At 43.7% G+C, this 10,500-nt stretch overlaps 1 long non-coding RNA gene across 1 annotated transcript; it reads right to left on the bottom strand.

Moving 5' to 3' along the window:
• Window positions 1-539: 539 nt before the first annotated feature.
• Window positions 540-3,863, bottom strand: LOC139830480 (uncharacterized). The gene is made up of 3 exons (XR_011742600.1): window positions 3,444-3,863; window positions 2,191-2,303; window positions 540-990 (listed from the first exon to the last, which is right to left on the bottom strand). It is a non-coding gene; the product is annotated as an uncharacterized lncRNA (long non-coding RNA).
• Window positions 3,864-10,500: the final 6,637 nt, after the last annotated feature.

Here is a 10,500-nt window from a genome sequence, read left to right as displayed (position 1 = left end):
GAATTCCACTTATTTTTGGAACCGCCATTTAGGTCATGTTAGAGAGGAACGCATGAAGGAACTCCATGCAAATGAATTTTTGGAGTCATTTGATTTTTGAATCGTTTGGCGCTTGCAAATCTTTTCTAAAAGAGAATGACTGAAATACCGTTCATAGGCCAAGAGTTGAACGGGCAACTAACTTAATGGAAACATGCATAAATTATGTATGTAGTTCACTGGGCATAGTTGTGTGCGGGAGATTCTTCTACCTCATAAAAACTTCCAACAATCAATTGAGTATATATATGTGGATATATTCGATAAGTAAGAAGTTTGAAACATTTGAATGGATTCAAATAAATTTCAGCATGAAGTGGAAATCATCGTAATAGAAAAGTCAAATATCTATGATTCGATCATAGTGGAAATATTTGAATTACTAGTTTTAGCGAACATCTAAGAGAGTTATGAAATTGTTCTACAACTCACGTTTCTTGGAGTATCATAGTGATGATGGAGTATCCGAGAGATGTATCCAAACCTTGTTGGGTCAATAATGAAATAAAATATTGATGCCATTATATTTTTGTGGATTATGCTTTAGAGACTACCGCTTTTACACTAAATAGAGCATCATCATGTGTGGGGACCCCGGGGGTCGTAGACTAGACAAACCCAGATCTCCATCTGGCATAAGTCTAACCTAGATCTCTAGGGCCTACAGGGTGAGAATCGGTAACATAACAGTGACTCTACGACTCAAAGAGTAATACAAGCTCATAACTGAGCGAAAAACCAAAGTATTACAAGCAGAGGTCACTGACCTGACATTTCATCAATCAACGGAAGCGAAGTTATGCTATTCTAAATAGCAAGATAGCAAAAGGCCTAAGAGGCCAGGAGCATAACGGCGACGTCCCAGCCCATAGATTCCAGGCTGCCACCTGGGAATCCCAAGCTACTCGTCGATGTCGACCTAGAAACCTTCATCTGTTGGAGAGTCTTCGTCTGAAACAAAGCATGCAAAGCTGAGTACAGGGACTCAGCAAGACTTAGTACAACCTTTTAGCAAAGCTGGTATGCGAGGCTTTATGTGGAGCTTATTTTGCGGAAAGCCAGTTTTCCTTTGTAAAGAAGAGGGAGCAGAAGCTCGTCTATTCAGATCATTTTAAAAGGGGATAAGAGAGCGATATCTCTAGCTCTACTGATCATCATATTGAATCCACCGAATCTTCATCATATGCTGAACCTATCAACTAGGAGCACCCCCTCGATACCCTGAGGAGGGATCCTTATCACACATTGATTTCAAGTTTTACGATTAGGTTCATGTTGTCTATGATCATCATGTCCTTTCCCAAGTCGTCCTTAACCGTGGACACGGCTTTTCGAAAAGATTTACCCTGCAGGGGTGTACAACTTTACCCACACGCGCCGACCGACTCTTAGCGCCGTCATGTACACGCTTCCTTGGCGTGCCGGCAGAGGGTGGTCGACCAAAACCTTTCCCATACTTCGCCTATCCCATGAGTCAAACTAACTGGGGAGCTCCGTCATCGTAGGTAGCCATTCTCCGAGGCGGTCCCGGTCATTGTGCGCAGGGGATCCAGTTCAATGCCTCCAGCATCCTTCACCCCGGCCACGCCCTGTATGATGCACTTTGAAAACCTTTTCCACCTTTCCCCCATGCGTATGGCAAATGGAACTCGCAAACTAATTGACTCATGGGTAAGCTAGGTAAGTTCGGGCCAAGGGGTTCCCATGGGCCCCGTGTGGCTGTACGCTCAGTCTTGATTCCAGAGGCAAGAACTCAGGTCCTAGTATCGGCGAGCAGGTCAAATCACCACATCCCCATGTGGCGGCCCATCCAAGCCTTTAGCATGTTTATTAACATCATCACTGATCTTACCACGTCATCCTGCCATACTAGGTTTATTTGCAGCTCTGATTCATCAACCGGATGGATCAGAATTCGTCAACTAAGCATGGCTAAGCATAATCGATATAACGGCTCTAGCGATGCACACAAGCTCAAACCTAGTCTTGCTGGGAGCAGTGGATCATAGTATTTAGGCTACAAGGATGGTAAATGCAACACACATAGGATAACTATACCTGCCAATAAAACATATTGGAAACGAATGCAATATGTAGGAACCAGAAGTAAAAGCGTTTCGAAATCATAATATGAACCAGGCTAGGGCTTGCCTTTGTCCCTGACAAACCAATATGGATCTTCGGAGATCCCATGCTTGACTTGTTCGTCGGTGGACAGACATTGACCTTCGGTGCTGTCGATCTTCATCGTCTCGGCACTTGCTCTATCGATCGCGAAGAAGCAAACACCGGAAAGGTAAAGAAACAATCAACACATGGCATCGATGCAATGCGCATACAAAGATGATGACATGACATGTTAATTAGGTACTGAAATAACCTAAGACATCATCAATTTAACTGAGGTTCGACGGGACTAGGGTTACTAGTTCCGGAGCCTCAGAGGGGTTGATTAAGTTCTTCTAAAACAACTAGGGTTCAAAGTTGTTTAACAATGCATGATTTTGTAACCAAATTGTAGATCTCATTTTTCTGAAAATTTTGATATATTATACACATTTTTCTGAGTTAAAAATGGATTAGTTATGAATTTTATAAGATCCGGTATTTTCTGAAAACGGAAAACCAGAAAACGAAATTAGACTTTTGAACTCCCTGGAAAGGTCTGACTTTGTTAGGAAGCACTGATTTTAGATGTTAAACACTACAGGTTTCGAACTGAAAACATGGATACAAAAACTAGTTTAAACATTTGGAGTAAGGTGATGGCTTCCTTGGCTGTACCTCTACTCCGAATAAAACCTGAACATTGGCACGTAACTACTGAACTACAGCTAGTACTGCGAGCACTAGCATCATCTTCCAACTGATTGTTGAATTTCGAAAAGAAATACTTCAGGCTGACAGCTATATGCACAACCGGAGAAGGATTTTCAGTGGGCATATGTTGAACGTATTGTACCGGTTCAGATTGGTTCTGTCCTCGCAGGAATAGGAGATACAATACAACTCCAGTACCTAGACGTATATGTATGATTAAACATGGAGATCAAACCAGTAGAAGCTACATCCAGCCATTTGGACGGAGTTATTTTATCAAAACTGAAAGGGCCGCTGCTATCTTTCTCTAGGTAGTTTCAAACTGAAACACTATATAGGATTTAGCTCCCTGGACGTGCACGAACACAGCGGAGCCAGCGGAGCAGGCCGCGCGGGGCAGCACTAGAGGACGCGTTCGACGCGAACGACCGCGTGGAGAAGCTTGGTGACGGCGCTGCTGGCATTTGGTCGCCGGAGCAACGCCCGCGACGATGTCTGACGGTGGCGCACGGTGGTCCCCGACGGGACGACAAACCAGAGCGAGAGGAAGGAAGGGGCGAGTTCTAGGAGAACCAGAAGCTCACCAGGAGCACGCAGGTGGCGACGGGGAGGCCCGGGGCGGCCGGAATCGACGGCGACGACGGTCACCAGAGTTGGGGAAGACGAGGACGGCCGCGTCGATTTCGGGCACGGGGGCTCGATTCCTTCGGCTAGGAAGGTCAGGGCGGCGAGTCGGATCTCCAGGGATGCTCGGCCGGGCTCGGGGAGGCTCAGAATGGCGGCGATGGACGGTGACTGTGGGGGCTAGGGTTTGGTCGCCCTGGGGATTTTGCGGGAGAGAGAGAGACCGGAAGGATGAGGACGAGGGGAGAGATAACGAGGGCGCTGTGGTGCTTATCCCCTCTCCAGATGACGGCGAGCGGCGGCTCGAATCGCTTCCTGGACGGACGACATCGGCAGGGACACGCAGGTGTGTGCGTGGATGAAGGTAGAAGACAAGGGGCAAACTTGCAAAAGGCCCCCTAACCTTTGGGGTTTTCTAGGAAATTTTAAAGCTGCCCTAAATTTGGAACATTTGGTGAATCAAACCTCTTTCTAAAATCACCAAAAAAAATACCCGAGGATGTTCCTGAAGTATTTTAGAAGGTTCACACAACTTTGATTTTGAATATCTTAACAATTTGAGAGAATCAAAGTACCTAAAGATTTGCACACATTAGGATTTTCACAATTGTTTTCTTATGCAATTTTCTTAGGAAAAATAATCATGATGCTCATGATGCACAAACAAGCCCTAATCTAGGTTTAGCAAAACAGGGATGTTACATCATGATCCGTTGAAATGACACCATACAAGTTATGGCATGGGTATAAACCCTAATAGTCCTTTCTTTAAATTTTGGTCTAAGAGTTTACAACCAAAATCGGATGAATTTCTTTGTTGGTTATCCCAAAGTATTAATTGGGAATTCTTTCCACTATGGATACAAAGACAAAAGTGTTTGTCGATGTTTCTTATTTATTTCCAACAAATTGTTTCTAGCGAAGTATTAGAGTGGGAGGACAATAGAATTTGATAAGGTTTATGAACCTGAGCATAATGATCAAAGTAGCGCAGCATCGGAATTGGTTCCGGAAGCGGCCACGACGATCATGGCTCCCATGACTACAAAGTGTTTTAGCCATGGAGATCGAAGTACATATTGAATCGTGTAGGTATGGTTTACTTTGTCATCAAATAAATGATTTGTGGACAAAGGATTGATTTTTAACAATGATAAATCAACTACAAACAAAAAAGTTATGATGGGCCCTGACTCCGTTAAAATGGCTATACGCCATGAAATCCAAGATAGATGAATACTTTTTGAAAGTAAATGGATCTATAAAATTGATGGACTTGGATGAAATATCCTTCAAGAAGCTCGACTTGTCGAAAAGTTGTTTACGACAAAGTTCAAAGAGTTTACTACGATAAGATTAGATCTTCCGTAGCAATGCTTATAGTCTATGTGGATTATTCTAGTAATCACTACATATTTCTTTTATGAGATATGCTAGTAGGATGGCAAAATACATTACTTATCAGACGTGTGTATTAAAGGTGTATACAAGATACAATCAATTGTTTTGCTAGTCCGTGGAATACTAAATAAGTATACAAACTTCAATTGGATGAAGTAAGTATCGTGGAGTTGGAATCTTCACCAGATGAAATAGTCAAAGAGTTTTTGATTTCATCAGAAACGATGAAGAGGCTTGCATTTGCAAGAAATTAAGTGGGAGCGCTGAGACATATTTATAATACTTTATGTAGATGACATATAGTTGGTTATAAATGATGTAATTATATACTTGATTAAAAATGTTTCATTGAGAATTAATTTCAATGAAAGGATATGGACTGAAACAAATTTAGTGTCAAGATCTATGAAGATAGATTGAAATACATTATAAGTTTAAGTCAAAGTACATAAAATGGATATTGAAGTAGTTCAATATAGAAATATTAAGAAAATGTTCTTATCATGTGAAGTTTTAACAAGACTTGAGTGTATCTTACACTCAATGAGTAAAAACACATGAGTGATTATAGATCACAAATAATATGTACACAATCAGATGTCATGTGCTCTTAAAAATGTTATGAGCATGTACCAGAATGATTCATGTGATGATCATTGAAAAACAGTAAGAATATTCTTGAGTACTTAAGAAGAACCAAGGATATATATAAATATAGTTTTGTATGGAGAAATGACAAACAAATCGCTGTAAGGTGTTGCACCGATATTTGTTTTGTCACATATGAAAATAAAGTTTCAATCTCAAATTAGACTAAGTGTTGTTTAAAAGGTAGCACAATGAGCTAGAAGTTGTCTATGCTAGATTTAGAAGAGTTCTAAATATTGTGACGGATTCTACAAAAGAAGGCAAAATATGTCATTGTTTTGACAATGACAAAGGATGTTAAAGTCAAGAGGTTCTTTGAGAACTTGGTGTGTAGTTCCGACAGAGTCAGAACTTTGAAGCTATATTGTGTGTGACAATATTAGTGACATATTTCAGACCGCGGAATTAAGGTTCCACCAGAAGACCAAACATATTTAATGCCGACTCATTTGGAAATGAGTGATGCGTTGAGACACAAATGAATTACAAAATACATACGTTTCTGAGCATGTCAGATCCGTTGACTAAAACCTCTCCCGTGAGCAAAACATGATAAAGCACCGGAAGGCCAAGGTGTTATATCTTTACAAATGTAAACTTGATTATTGACTCTAGTGCAAGTGGGAGACTGTTGGAGATATGCCCAAGAGGCAATAATAAAAGTGGTTTTTATATATCTTTATGTTTATGATAAATGTTTATATACCATGCTATAATTGTATTAACCGAAACATTGATACATGTGTGATATGTAAACAACAAAGAGTCCCTAGTATGCCTCTTAACTAGCTTGTTGATTATGGATGATTAGTTTCATAATCATGAACATTGGATGTTATTAATAACAAGGTTATATCATTATATGAATGATGTAATGGACACACCCAATTAAGCGTAGCATAAGATCACGTCATTAAGTTATTTGCTATAAGCTTTCGATACATAGTTACCTAGTCCTTATGACCATGAGATCATGTAAATCACTTATACCGGAAAGGTACTTTGATTACATCAAACGCCACTGCGTAAATGGGTGATTATAAAGGTGGGATTAAGTATCCGGAAAGTATGAGTTGAGGCATATGGATCAACAGTGGGATTTGTCCATCCCGATGACGGATAGATATACTCTGGGCCCTCTCGGGGGAATGTCGTCTAATGTCTTGCAAGCATATGAATAAGTTCATAAGAGACCACATACCACGGTACGAGTAAAGAGTACTTGTCAGGAGACGAGGTTGAACAAGGTATAGAGTGATACCGATGATCAAACCTCGGACAAGTAAAATATCGCGTGACAAAGGGAATTGGTATCGTATGTGAATGGTTCATTCGATCACTAAAGTCATCGTTGAATATGTGGGAGCCATTATGGATCTCCAGATCCCGCTATTGGTTATTGGTCGGAGAGAGTACTCAACCATGTCCACATAGTTCGCGAACCGTAGGGTGACACACTTAAGGTTTGATGTTGAAATGGTAGAACTTGAATATGGAATGGAGTTCGAAGTATTGTTCGAAGTCCCGGATGTGATCCCGGACATCACGAGGAGTTCCGGAATGGTCCGGAGGATAAGATTCATATATAGGAAGTCATATTCCAAGTTTGGAAATGATCCGGTGCATTTATGGAAGGTTCTAGAAGGTTCTAGAAAAGTCCGGAAGAAATCACTTTGGACGGCGGAGTCCCGAAGGGACTCCACCACCCATGGCCGGCCAACCCTAGGGGTGGAGTCCCAGGTGGACTCCACCTAAGGTGGCCGGCCACCTCCCCCTCATGGGAAGGTGGGAATCCCACTTGGGTGGGAGTCCCACCTTGGGTAGGTTTCCCTACTACATGGAAATTTTGGGTTGGGGTCTTATTCGAAGACTTGTAGTCCAACACTTGGGGCTTCCACCTATATAATGAGGGGCATAGGGGAGGGGGCCGGCCACCACAAGCCCTCAAGGAGGCCGCACCCCATATTGGCCGGCCACCCCTCTCCCAAACCCTAGCCCCCCCCCCCCTCTCCTCCACCTCTCCCGCATAGCTTAGCGAAGCTCCGCCGGAGTTCTCCATCGCCACCACCACCACGCCGTCGTGCTGCCGGATTCAAGGAGGAGCTACTACTTCCGCTGCCCGCTGGAACGGGGAGAAGGACGTCGTCTTCATCAACACCGAACGTGTGACCGAGTACGGAGGTGCTGCCCGATCATGGCACCGTGATCAAGATCTTCTACGCGCTTTTGCAAGCGGCAAGTGATCGTCTACTGCAGCAACAAGAGCCTCATCTTGTAGGCTTTGGAAATCTTCAAGGGTGAGTTTCGATCATCTCCTCGTTGCTCCCGTCTTCTAGATTGCATCTTGGCTTGGATTGCGTTCTCGCGGTAGGAAAATTTTTGTTTTTCTATGCAACGAATCCCTACAGTAGTTTTGTTGATCATCTCATCCGCGGCCTCTTTGCCCCTATTCACAATTTTCTTCGAGGGTTGCTTTTCATGTACGGATTGCAACTCCACCATCTCACTCCCAACTCCATACTCCACATCTCGATCTTTATCACCCTCTGCGAGTCCTTCCTTGGAGTCCAGCCTAACTAGGCTTTATGGAAGCGTCTCTTTTTTTGTCGCCACAATGGCTCTGCCAACGTCGCCTATAACATAGGTGGCGTCGTTATCTGCGTTCGCCCTGATGTTGAGTACTTCGATGTCAAATTCCCTGATTCAGTTCAAGGGTGGCGCAAAAAATGGTTATACATCCACGAGGAAAACCATGTGTCTGTTGAAGACAACATTCCTCCTTTTGATGGTGCCGAAAGAATCTGTCGCCGCCGATCCTGGGATGCAGAGGCTACCGCCGAAGAAAAAGCGGCGACCGAGGCACTGATGACTCGCATCCACGAACTTCAAAATACTCGTGGCCAAGAGTTGTCAGGTATCCAAATCACGGCGTATTTCCTTAGGATTAGAGTGCAACCTCTGCAAGCTCGCAAAAATCCCCTCTGGAAGTATGCTGGCGACGAAGATGTGGATCGCTTGTCAGTGGATTTGCCGGTCAAGGATTTAGAAAAACTTGTCCGAAAAATCTCCTCCTTCAACAAGAAAGATCCTGTCCCCTCGTCTTGCCGTGTAAAGCCGTATAGCGCCACCAACCCACTCCCTGAGGTAATTTTTCGTGTGAACTATTTTTATCGACCACTTTTTTGTTTTTGTTGACATCCTTTGTATGACTTTCTTGTCGACATTCTTCTGTTTTGTAGAACCATCCAAATCTTGTTTCTCTTCCTCCCCTTCCTGAAGGTGGAGAAGTCGAAGAACGGGCCGTTGTCACCGACGACAACCAGGGTACTTCACGCCCTGAGAGTGAAGCCGCAGTTTCTCGAAAATCTGCGGTATCCTCTGAATAAGAGACCGATTCTGAGGCCACTGCCTCAGCACATTCCCCTCCTCCTGCTGTTTCTCCAAAGAACAAGAGGAAGAGGAATGAAGTCGAAGATTCCGGCACCTCCAAAGCCGAAGAAGTTGGTCCTTCCGAAGGGAAGAAAGCCTTCGACCCTTTCTTGGATGCCCTTGTCAGCTCGTAAGTCTTTAATGTGCTTTGTTGTTTATCTTGCAAAATACTTGTCATCGTTTTTCCTTATATTGTCGACATTTTATTGCAGTGATGACGAGGAAGAAAATCCACCTATTGACGTGGCTGCTCGAACGAGCATGTCGCGTACTTTAGTTGTTTCGGATGCTCAGCCTGATGTGGAGGAAACTTCGCCTCCTCAACATAACGTCGAGCATCCAACTCCACCTGCAAGGCCCCGAGCCCCTTCGCCAAAGAGAGCCAGGACTGAACTAGTCGAAGAACCCACCCAATTGAGTGGTGGTTTCACGACTTCTTCACTGAATGATGTAAGTTTTATCCATTACTTTTTTGTTTGTTACCTCTTTTTTCCTTGTTGCCATTGAATTTTTCCCGTACCATATTTGATTTTTCTTTCTTTGGATTTCTCTTAGCCTTTGATGAAGGAATTTTTCCGTCTCGGTACCCAATTCGTCGGGTACCATGATCTTTCGAACCAGCTGAAAGGTACTATCTTGCTATCTTTTTCTCAATTGAATTTCCTTCCTCTTAATTCTTATCGCAATAGTCATTATCGTCGACTGCTTTTTCAGCCGATCTTGCGGAAGCTAAAAATCGTGCTGACACACTTGCTCGCAAACTGGAGCAAAGTGAAAAAGCTCGCAAGGAGGCTGAAGCAGATGCCAAAAAGGCTAAGGCAGAGGCCGCCACCGTCGAAGATCTTCGAAAGAGACTTCACGAGGCGGAAAACTCTTTAAGCGAGCGTATTTCTGAACAATCTGCTCGTGAAGAAGCGATTATCAAGCGCCTGGCGTCGCAGAGCCGTCATTTTGCCAGTAAGTGCCCAAACTATTTTGACTTCCTTGAACTTCTTCTATCTTGCTTACTTATCAATAAATTTTTGTCTTAGCAGGAAAGACGGGTCAAGAATATGAACTTAGGGATCCCGAGAATGATCCCCTTCTTGACGCGCTTTCTCTCCTTGAAATTCATGGAGACGAGGCACACGACGGCCTTGCTGAAGCTGAGGCGGGGTTGTCGCAGCTTTATCCTTACTTCTTCCCGAAGAAAGAACAACCCGCGCCGTTTCTTGCCCTCGCCAAATGCTTCAATACTCCCGAAAACCTCGGGCTCAAACTTCGCCAAGAAAGTTTGAAGGTTGGCGTGGAGGGTACTATCGCCCTGGTTGCCGATAGCCAACAAAATATCGACTGGACTAGGGTTGGCAATACGCAAGACATGGAGACCAAAAGGTGGCAGTCGCTGATCAAGGCTGCGAAGCCAAACTCGAAGAAGGTCCTCGCTTATCTTGGGTGCAAACCAGCTCCAGCTCCAAGCTCATCCAAAACGGAGGTCTAGTAGACCACCCTGCCTTTCCTCCTTTTTTTTGTTTCTCTTTCTTCCTTTTGATGCTGTTG

This window comes from Lolium perenne, chromosome 4, assembly GCF_019359855.2.
Source record: "Lolium perenne isolate Kyuss_39 chromosome 4, Kyuss_2.0, whole genome shotgun sequence".
In the NCBI taxonomy this organism is placed as follows: Eukaryota; Viridiplantae; Streptophyta; class Magnoliopsida; order Poales; family Poaceae; genus Lolium; species Lolium perenne.
This window is presented reverse-complemented; position numbering and strand designations above follow the sequence as displayed.